We start from the raw sequence: 12,125 nt of genomic DNA, 5'->3' as shown, positions 1-12,125 counted from the left end.
ATGGACCATTGAAGATAAAATAAAGTCCAATACGACCTTAAAGCCAAAAACATTCTTGTGTTAGCTCTAGAAGAAAAAGAATTCCATAGAGTGTCAAGTTGCAAAACATCGAACGAAATTTGGGACACTTTAGAAAGGATATATGGAGCCAAAGGAGTACAAAGGTCTATAACGAATGGTGAAGCATTAACATCAAAGCAAAAATCTACATGCTCTATATGCAGAAAACTAGATCATCTTGAATGTGCTTGTCCAGCCCTACAAAAGCATCATACTTTCAAAAGAAAGAAAGACAAGAAGCGTAGAAGAACAAATGTTATATCAGAAGATAAAGATGAGGTTCAAATGCAGAACTCAGAATTAAGGAGCAATCACATATTTCATGGATGACTTCACACAATTCAAATGATGATCGTGAGGTTAGTAACTCTGAACCAAATGATAATTTTTCATATGATGAGTTACAAAATGCTTTCAATGATTTACATCAAGAATATGTTAAGCTTTCCAAACTTTTCCTAAAACAGAAAAATGAAATTTTTATTTTGGAAAGCCATAACAAAGTTCTAAAGAAAGATATTGAAAAACTCATTTCTTCCTCATGTCAAAAATGTGTTCCTCTTGAAACTAAAGTTTCAACATTAACTCTTGAACTTAATACACTCAACAAGATCAGTCACAATTTAGACAAGATCATAAAAGTCCAAAGACATTCTACAGACTATAGAGGTCTTGGCTATGCAAATAGTCGTGTGGCTAAAAATGAGACTGTTTTAGGAAAAACAATTGTGGGAAGCACAATAAAGTTTTATAAAGAAAGTGTCCATATTAATCCTATTTTTAAAATAAAATCTTGGACACATAAACATCTACCCACTTGTTCTTACTGTGATAAAATTGGACACACACCTAATACTTGTCATATTAGAAAATATGGTGTGTCATATGACCAATACAAATGGATAGAAAAAGGTGTTAACCCCGCAGGACCAAAATCACATTGGGTACCTAGAAAATCTTTTTGCATGAAAATTTGAGAGTCGCCTACAACTTATGGTACTTTGATAGCGGCTGCTCGAAACACATGACAGGTGATAGAAACAAGTTCTTTGTCCTCACTCCAGGGGACAAAGACTATGTCACGTATGGTGATAACAACAAGGGAAAAATTCTTGGTGTTGGTAGAATTGGCAAGCCACCCTCAACAACCATAGAAGGTGTATTATATGTTGAAGGGATCAAGCACGATCTTCTAAGCATAAGTTAATTATGCGACAAAGGCTTCCATGTGGCATTCTACTCAGATAAGTGCATAATTGAAAGTAAGAATTCTCAAAACTCTAAACTTGTTGGTAAAAGGATAAATAATATATATATGATTGGCATAGATTCATCTTTACTAATAACACGTTTAGCTGCAAATGATAATCATGATGCATGGCTGTGGCATATGAGAATTATTCACATACATATGGACCATTTGAATAAACTTATTAAGAAAGACTTAGTTGTTGGTTTACCGAAAATGAAATTTGTTAAAGACAAACTATATAGTGCTTTTCAAATGGGTAAACAAACAAAAACTTCTTTTAAACCTAAGCATATGGTTGCTTCCGATAGACCAATGCAGTTACTACATATGGACTTGTTTGGCCCCTCAAGGACAAAAAGTTATGGTGGTAACTACTATGCTCTTATTATAGTAGATAAGTTTTCGAGATACACTTGGACACTCTTCTTAGTTAATAAGAATGAAGCATTCAAAGCCTTTAGCGTTTATGCTAAAAGAGTCCAAAATGAAAAATCACTAGAATTCGCTACTATAAGAAGTGATCATGGGGGAGAATTTCAAAACTCTTCTTTTGAAGAATTTTGTGCTGATCTTGGCATCAGGCACAATTTTTAGGCTCCTAGAACACCACAACAAAATGGTGTTGTAGAAAGAAAGAATCGGTCCTTAGAAGAACAGGCTCGTACAATGTTGAATGAAACTAACCTCCCAAAATATTTATGGGCTGATGCACTATGTACTGCATGTTATGTTTCAAATTGAGTTCTTATAAGACCAATTCTTTAGAAAACCCCTTATGAACTCTTCAAAGGTAGAAAACCAAACAATTCTCATTTGCATGTATTTGTTAGTAAATGCTTTGTTTTGAATAATGGTAAGGATAACTTAGGCAAATTTGATGCAAAAGCTTATGAAGGCATCTTCGTAGGCTACTCTCTTACGAGTAAAGCTTATAGAGTTTTCAAAAATAGTGTGTAACGGGTTACTTCATGTAAGTCACAGGTTACGAGTGTGAGTTAAGAGTTATCCAACTTAAAACTGATTAGAGTAATCCATTACTGTCTTTGAGTAACAGATTACCGGTGTTACTAAAATTGAGTAACCGATTACTCAACTTGTTGTAATCGATTACTCTAATTTTAAAATAATTGTTCAATGGACAGAACATTTGGGTAATTGATTACTCAATGTTGTAATCGATTAGTGAGAGTTGTTGCATCACTTTTTTCAAATTCAAAGTGAATGAGTTTCAACCCAAAAGACATGGTTTCATTCCAATCAATTCCTACCCTTTCAAAGAGGCATTTTGGCTTATTAGAAAGCCTATATAAAGGCATTGAAACTCATAATCACAATACACAACATTCATACAACTCTCACACGATTCTGAAAAATTCTCTAACTATTTTTCTGCACTTTTGCACTCAATTCTTAATCTTTCAAAAGAGAATTTTTCTGAGTTACTTGAAGTAATTGTTTCAAAGATTTACAAACCTATTGATCAATATTACTTAGTATACAAGAGAGTTATTGGATTGCAAGTGATGTTACATTTCATACTTGTAAAGGCAATCCAAGCCACTATTGTAATTCTTCATTCATTGTAAATACTTTCTTTCACGAGGTGTCATAAGAAATGAGATAGAGTTACTTGGAAAGGTGTTTTCCAAGGTGATAAGTATTAGTGAGTGTGTAAGGTACATAGAAGTCTTAGAGTGAGATATATTAATTACAACTCATAATATTTAGTAGAAATTCTCTTGTGCTGCAAGAGTACTGGACGTAGCCTTTGGTGGACAAGAAGGTGAATCAGTATAAAATTCCGATCTACTCTCTTTTCTCTTTATTTCTTCAATTATTTACTTGTTATTTTCTACAAACTATTTCTGCTACACTTTAACTCTCGATTTTGCAGAAAAAGTGGCCATTATTTTAAGTCAACTAATTCACCTCCCCCTCCCCTCTTAGTTGCAATCTTAGTCTTACAAGAAGATGGAAGAGGTAGACAAGGAGATATTGGACACATTCAAAAAGGTAGACGCGAACATACCTTTACTTGATGCCATCATGCAGATTAATTTCTATAGGAGGCTTGCACTCACAAGAGGAGGCTGAAAGGTAATGAGAGGATCAGTTTGGGCAGAAATGTTTCCATACTCATAAGGAAACTTGTTTCTTACATTCTTGAAAAATGTAAGGACCTGGGTACATTTACTATATCTTGCATCATAGGTAATAACAAATTTGAGAATGTCAAGCTAGATCTAGGAGCTTGAATTAATGTTATATCTATGTCTATTTTTGTGCCTCTTTCACTTGGACCTATGTAACCAACCGAGGTAGTGATTCAATTAGCAAATAGGAGTACTGCCTACCTTGCTGGTTTGATAGATGATGTATTGGTTCGGGTTGATGAACTTATTTTTCCTGCTGATTTTTACATTCTTGACATGGAAGAAAGATCCTCTCGTAACATAGTTCCTATTATTTTTGGGAGACCATTTTTAATAACAGTCTGAACCAAGATATATGTCCATGTTGGAACACTTTCTAAGGAATTTGGTGATATTGTGGTCTGATTTAATATTTTTGATGCTATGAAGCATCCATCTAAGGACCATTCTATGTTTCATATTGATTTGCTTGATGAGTTAACTAATGAGCATATCTTTGTTTTTCTTCATGATTTTGATATTATGTCATTGATAAACTCATACACTTGTCATACATGCACTAATTTTAAAATGTATAATTCTTGTATTGATGAGTTTCTGCATATATCTGTTGATCCAAATGTTATAGAGTCAAATTGCACTAATCCAATTGCTGCAGAAGTCATACATCAATCTGATTTACTTGTTCAGGTGCAGGTTGCAAATTCTATCTATGCTAGTTTGGTTCCATTTGTTTTTACAGACACCTATATTGAAGCTTAAACCTTTACCTGATAACTTCAAGTATGCTTACTTAGAGGATGATGAGAAACTTTCTGTCATTGTTTCCACCTCCCTTGATGTCGATCAAGAGAGGAAGTTGTTGCAAGTGTTGAAGAAGCACAAGAAAGCCATTGGTTGGACCTAAGATGACATTCCTGGTATTAGCCCATCCATGTGCATGCATAGGATACTCTTGGAGGATGGAGCTAAACCAGTGAGACAACCATAGAGGAGACTCAATCCAGTGATCATTGATGTGTTGAAGAAATAGGTCACCAAGATTCTACAGGTTGTGATAAAATATCCCACTTATGATAGTCATTGGGTGAGCCCAAGTTAGGTGGTTCTAAAGAAGACATGAATTACAATGGTGAAAAATGAGACGGATGATTTGATTCCTACTAGAGTACAAAATAGTTGGGAAGTATGCATTGTTTATAGGAGGCTCAATCAAGCAACAAGAAATGATCACTTTCCTTTGCCATTTATTGATCAGATGCTTGTGCGCTTAGTAGGTAAATCTCACTACCGTTTTCTTGATGGTTTTTCTGGATGCTTTCAAATTCATATTGCTCCCGATGATCAGGAAAAGACCATATTCACCTGCCTCTTTGGCACTTTTGCCTATAGGAGGATGCACTTTGGCCTATGCAACGCCCCAAATACATTCCAATGGTGTATGGTAAGCATTTTTAGTGACTTTTTAGAGAGTTGCACATATGTGTACATGGATGATTTCACTATTTATAGATCTTCATTTGATGTATGTTTGGATAGTCTAGATTGAGTTTTGTATAAATGCATTGAAACTAATCATATTCTGAATTATGAAAAGTGTCATTTTATGGTAGAGCATGTCATATTTTCGAGGCATGTGATCTCTAAAAAGGGAATCGAGGTAGATCCTGCCAAGATAGATATTATTTCACAATTGCCTTACCTCTCTTGTGTGCAAGATGTTCGTTCTTTTCTTAGTCATGCAAATATCTATTACAGTTTCATTAAAGATTTTAGCAAGAAGGTCATTCCACTATCCAACTTGTTGCAACAAGAGGTGGTATTTGATTTTGATGAGAGATGTAAGAAGACATTTGATTGCCTCAAGAAAGCCTTGACCACCACTCTTATTATCCAGACATCTGATTGGGCAGTCCCTTTTGAGTTGATATGTGATGCTTCTAATTATGCATTGGGGGATGTCCTTTCTCAAAAAGTTGACAAACTGCCTAGGGTAATTTATTATGCTTTCGGGACTTTAGATATTGCACAAGCAAATTAAACCACCACTGAAAAGAGCTTTTAGCTATTGTATTTGCTCTAGATAAATTTAGATCTTATTTGCTTGATTCTAGAATTTTTATTTTCACTAACCATGCAGCTTGGAAGTTCTTGTTGAAGAAAGCTGATTCCAAGCCAAAGTTGATTAGATGGTTTCTCTTGCTAAAAGAGTTTGATTTTTAGATCCGTGATAGGAGTGGAGCACAAAATGTGGTAGCAAATCACTTGAGCAGGATTGAAGGAGTTGTTGATATGATGTCTATCAGAGATAGTTTTCCTGATGAACAACTCTTGGATATTCCTATTTCTTTCCCACCCCTTGGTTTGCTAATATTGTTAATTATTTGGATGCATATGTTTTTCCTCCACTTGCATCTAGATCTCAAAATGAAAAACTTAAGAGTGATGCTAAATATTATGTTTAGGATGATCCTTATTTGTGGATATTTTGTACTAACCAGGATATTAGAAGATGCAATCCAGATCATGAGATTGAGTTAGTCCTTCAATGTTTCCATGCTTCTGCAGTGGGTGGCCATCTTGGTACCCAAAGGACAACATGAAAGGTGCTTGACTCTGGATTTTATTGGCCCACCATCTTCAAAGATGCATGGTAGATTTATAGCACTTGTGAACAGTGTTAGAGATAAGGTGGTATCCTTTCTTGGAGACAAGAGATGCCTTAACAACCTATGTTGTTTTGTGAGATGTTTGATGTCTAGGGCATTGATTTCATGGGTCCCTTTCTCGTTTCTTTTGGCTTTTATTATATTCTGCTTGTTATAGATTATGTTTTTAAACGGGTGGAAGCTAAGGCCACCAGGATAATGATGCTCGAGTTGTTATGGATTTTGTTATGTCTCACAGTTTTTGTAGGTTTGGTATACCTAGAGCCATTTTTAGTGACCAAGGCACCCAATTCTGCAATAAATCCATGCAAGTTCTGCTCAAGAAATATAGGGTTGTTCATAGAGTTTCCACACCTTATCACCTCTAATGTAATGGGCAATCTAAGATTTCAAACACAAAGATAAAGAGGATTTTAGCGAAGATGGTGTAGCCTAACAGAAAGGATTGGAGTAACATACTTGAGGATGATCTTTGGGAACATAGGACTGTTTACAAGGCACCCATAGGGATGTCCCCTTACCGGGTTGTCTTGGGTAAAGCATGTCATCTTCCCGTAGAGATAGAGCATCGTGCATATTGGGCTATGAAAACTTGTAACTTGGCTCTTGATCAAGCTGGTGAAGAAAGAAAGATCCAACTGAATGAACTCGATGAGAACTCTAAGTACTACAAAGAGAAGAACAAAAGATTCCATGATAGCTTGATTTCTAGAAAGGAATTTTTGATTGGCCAAAAAGTGTTGTTGTATAACTCTAGGCTTGGACTAATGAGTGGTAAGCTTCGTTCTAGGCGGGTTGGTCTTTTTGTTGTTACTAATGTGTTTCCTTGTGGTACTATAGAAATCAAAAGTGAATCCACAGATAAGAGCTTCAAGGTAAATGCCTCAAGCTTTTCCTCACAAATCCTTACTTAGTGGATGAAATTGTGGAGGAGGGCTCATTGGTTGAAACTGCTTTCCTCCCTCGATGAATCGTGAAGTTTTTCTTTCTCTCCTTCTCTACTTTTTATTGCACTTGTCCAATTCCATTGATTGATATGTATGTCTGGATATTCTGATCGTGCTACATTGGGACAATGTGTAGTTTAAGTGTGAGAGGGGCAGACTATTGTAGGTCGTAGGTTTATGTCGATGCATGATTTTCTTTGATTTTTAGGGTTTGTTTAGGTTTGGTCATTTTCTCTCATACTTTCCTTCATTTAAGTCATGATATCTTGTGGTGTGAATCCATGCATTTATGTGTGTCAAGTTGCTTTTGAGAATTGAGAGGTTGAAACAATTGTGATAGACTTGTCCTTGTGAGAATTTGAGCCTTAATAGTCAATGGATTGTTATATGCCATCTAATATTCTTTTATGTGTGATCTCACACTTAATTACTTGCACTCTAAAACTTGAATTATTTCTTGTTGATACTTGATATTCACATGCACATATTGATGTGATTTATGCATTTCTTTTGAATAAGCCAATTAGCCATATAAGCATACCTTGAATGAATTTATCATTTGATAGTCCCTTTGAGCCTTTTTACCCATTTCCTTGTTATTTAGCTCATTACAAGCTTATAAATGAAAAACCATGATTGTCCTAACCTTAGGAAATTTTGGAGCTGTGGAATTGTTTTGGAATGGGTATTAAGTAAAGGTGCATTATTCTTCAATTCTTATGGATTCTTGGTTATGTCTTAATGATTGATACAATTGTGTACATAAGTGTTCATAAAAAATGAAAAATCAAAAAGAAAAACAAGAAAAAAAGAAACAAAAGTGAATAAAAGGTTGAGTGAGGCAAAGAAGATTGAAATTAGAGGTTTTAGTTCTTATGCTTATTTTGGGGTTGATTTTTACTTACTTTTTACTTATTCCCCATTGCTCCTCTATTCCATTTGGCTTTAGCTACATGTCCCATATTTAATCTTTCTTGTCATTGGCCCCATCACAACCTTGAAAAGTCTTTTTGATCTTTATGTGCATGTACTTATTATGTTGATGATTAGAGGTTTGTCAAGCCTATGGCTGTATTTGTTTTCATAAAGTGCTTTGAGAGTAAACACTTACAACCTAAGATACATGAGTGTAAAAACTTTAGAGAGCATCTCTTATGAGTTTCTATCATTATTGTGACTCGCCTCTTGGTTTGATTGGTTTCTTTGCATACTTGAATTCATTAAGTGATGTTCATAGATATCTTGATTTTATTCTTTCACATTTATGTGTTATATTTTTTCCATTTCTTTGCATTTTCTAGATTTTATTGTCAAGTATGAGATCTTCTTAGGTGTTGCATTTCCTAGTTTTTGTTATTTTCTTGCATTACTCACATTGGTACATATCAGTTTGCATAGCCTTATTTTTTTATTTTTCCTAGGAGTGCAAAAGGTTAAGTGTGTGGGTATTTGATGAGCAATATATTACACACTATTCACAACTTTATTTTACCATGATCGATGATTCTTAGTGCCTAATTGACATGGTTTAGTATTTTAGACTTTAATATTCCTAAAATGAGTTAATTTGAGATTATTTGACGTTTTATGCATTTTGGAGGGGTTAAATTTGGATTCCAATTCCATTCACACACACTTTTACATTCCATCACTTTTGAAACATTACATTTTTGTTTTAAAAACTCTTGAGGTTTTGTTATTAATGCATTTTCGGTTTCTTTATTATTGATTTCTTCTATTCTATTTCTGAATGCGGTGTACTTATCCCATTTTTAGAAATTGGTTTTTTGAGGTTATCTTGGTTTAGTTGATTTACTCTCTAGTGCATGAACGCTTAGTTTGTGTGAATTTGTTAATGTTTCATGCTTATGTTGATTTCGCTTAGTTAAAGGTTTATGTTTCGAAATTGTGCAAATTAGGAAGATAATGATTCGAATCTGAAATTAATCTTTTGAAACCAAGGATTGAGTTGTGAACAAACGAACCAAAGGGATTTAGCCATTTTATTATACTGATTACTTATTGTTTCTACATTACTTTATGTTCATACCATTCAACAACAAAAACCCCTCCTATGTGTGTGAGTATAAGATGTTTGAATCTTTGTCTGAAAGATAATTCTTGGGAAATGACCTAGGAGTCACTTCCTAGTACTACAGTTTTAATTTTTATACTATTTGCATCGAGTACAACCTCGATCAATATTCTATAAGTCTATCATGGTGTGGCCATAATTTCCCCCTATGAATGATGATTTTTTGGAGATGAGTTTCCCTATAAAGATTGGTGTGAAATATGAAAATGAATCACCTCTAAGTGGTCTATATTAAGGATCACCCTATCATTATCCTCAACGAGTATGGTAGGCTCAAAAGACTAATAAGTATCACTAGGGTCCTCAAATAAGCTAAAGTAGGAATTGTGTATGCTTACAACGATTTCGTGAAATATAATTTTTATCACAATCATAACTTAGTCCTTGAGCTCTTCTTTGCATTTGTGTTATAGTTAAGCACTTAATTGGTAATGAAGTGGAATTTGGAGTGCAAGTTATACTCGCAGCAGTTCCCATAATATGGTTGTGGGCAAGAATCGCATTTGGGCGTGTACGATGCCAAGTGATAGCTTTAGATGCTGCAATTTTACTCTCTACCATTTTTCTCAACCCAATTACATTATCAACAGAAAAAGTTTGTTACATAATCAATTTCTCTTGCAATCTCGAATTTGAACCAGATAAGAAATAATTAAACATTATTTATGGTGTGAAACCTACAGCTTGAGTAGAAATATGCTCAAATCTAGTTGGTACTTAGTAATTGTACTACTTTGTCTTAATTTAATCAAATAAGCTTAGGGATTTGCAAAAGCAGATTGAAAAAAATGAACTAGTACAGTATCAGTGAACCCCTCCCAACTAGTAAGTTGATTGATATTAAATATCCAATTTTGCAAACATAAAACATTCACTTTCATAGAGAAGCAACCAATTATAATCTTTGGAAGGGCACTACTTGATCTAGATGTTAGGTGTGTAAATTACATTAACTCATAATATGAAGAAGATCTTGCTTCTAACATTGACACAACTTTGATGAAGACACCACCAAAATAACACAAAATAACAAAAAGAAAGAAGGCCATGAAAGACTTAGAAGAAATGTTGTCAAGATCAAGATATATTAGAGTTATCTAAGATAGGTACTTCGTTCCAATTTTTTTTTCTTATGTTTAACCATATTCTCAATTGTGAAAACCTTTTTTAAAAAGTATGTTAACTTGGAATTAAAATGAACTCGATTTTCAAAAATCTAAGTAACAAGTTACTTTACCTGAGTAATTGGTTACTGGAACAAAGAAATGGGTTGCTGAAACTAAGTAACAAGTTATTGAGACTGAGAACATTATTACACAAACTAGGTAACAGGTTACCCTACATTTTTACACAGTAACCGATTAATCATGGGAGTAATCAATTACTCATTTGGACATAAATATTGGTTAGTTGGTTACCCATGAGAGTATTTAGTTATTAAGAGTTGTTAAACAAAATTTTCAAATCCAAACTAAACTCCTTTCACCCAAAACAAATGGATGTTATTCCAATCGACTTCTACCTTCACTTACGGGTATGATGGCTGGTTGGAAGCCTATTTAAAGGCACTTGGACGCTCTAATTTGTACACAATCTTTTCGTACAACTTTTACACAAATTTCTGAACACTCTTCGAAGCAACTTGTGAAAAACATTTCTGAATTCTGTAAGTTGTTGTCAAGTATTGTGTTCCAAGTTTTATACACTTTAAACACTTATTTTAAAGATTATAAAGATTGCAAGATTACAAGTGTCAAATTATTTTTACAATATAACCCTAAGATATATTCTTCATTGTATCAAAGTTGATGTAAACCTTTCACCATAGGGTGCGGTGAAAAATGGAAGAAAAAGATACTTAGATGATGTGTTTTTCTAAGGTGGTGAGATAATGGTGAGTGTGTTCTGTAGACAACATCTCAGGGTGAGATTTCTAATTGATTAACTCTTCAAATCAATATAATCTCTTGCATAAGCAAGAGGACTGGAAGTAGCCTTCAAGTGGACAATAAGGTTAATCAGTATAAAAACAGGTGTATCTCTTTTCATCCATATTCTCTACTTTTATTAGTGTACTTTGTTTTTCTTCAACTTACTATTCTGCTACACCATACTCATATGCTTTAAACTTTCAAAAAATTAGCATTGGGCAAAAAAACTAATTCACCCCCTTTTAGTTTATATTCTTATACTTACAATTGATACTAGAGCATAGGTGGGTCGGATAATCCCTAGATCCTACACTTTAAGATGACATCAAAATCATTTTTGGGAGAAGGTTCTAACGTCAATAGCCCTCCAAGTTTTATTGGAGAATGCTATGACTTCTGGAAGATTAGAATGAGAATCTTTAGAGTATCTCAAGATCTTGATATCTGGAATGCGATTGAGGAAGAACCTTATACACCCTTCATTGTAGTCAATAGTGTGGGGAAACCAAAACTGAAAATTATCTAAAATGATGATAAGAAAAAAGTTCAATATGATCTTAAAGCCTAAAACATCCTTACTTTAGCCTTAGGAATGGATGAGTTCTTTAGGATATCAAACTATAAGTTGGCAAAAGAAATGTGAGATACTTTATAGACCACTCTTGAAGGATTCAGGAAGTAAAACAATCCAGACTCAATACTCTTTCCTAAGAGTATGAGATGTTTTGGATGAAACCTGGAGAGAAGTGCTCTAAGCAAAGTGTTGTCGAATAGCAACCTAAACCTGAATGTTTCTGAAAAGGCAGAAACTTGTGAGACCTCTATAGATGATTCAGATAAAGAAGGCATGGAGGACATGAGCATGTTGGTGAAGAAATTCAGTAGGTTTCACAAAAGAAACATGACCACAAATTTAGAACCAACCACAAGATTCACAAAAGGCAATGAGGCTTTAACATCAGGCCAAACTTTCACTTGTTTTGAGTGTAGCAAGCCTGGACATACAAAGGTGGACTGT

The sequence above is a fragment of the Lupinus angustifolius genome, chromosome LG01 (assembly GCF_001865875.1).
Source record: "Lupinus angustifolius cultivar Tanjil chromosome LG01, LupAngTanjil_v1.0, whole genome shotgun sequence".
Classification (NCBI taxonomy): Eukaryota; Viridiplantae; Streptophyta; class Magnoliopsida; order Fabales; family Fabaceae; genus Lupinus; species Lupinus angustifolius.
This window is presented reverse-complemented; position numbering follows the sequence as displayed.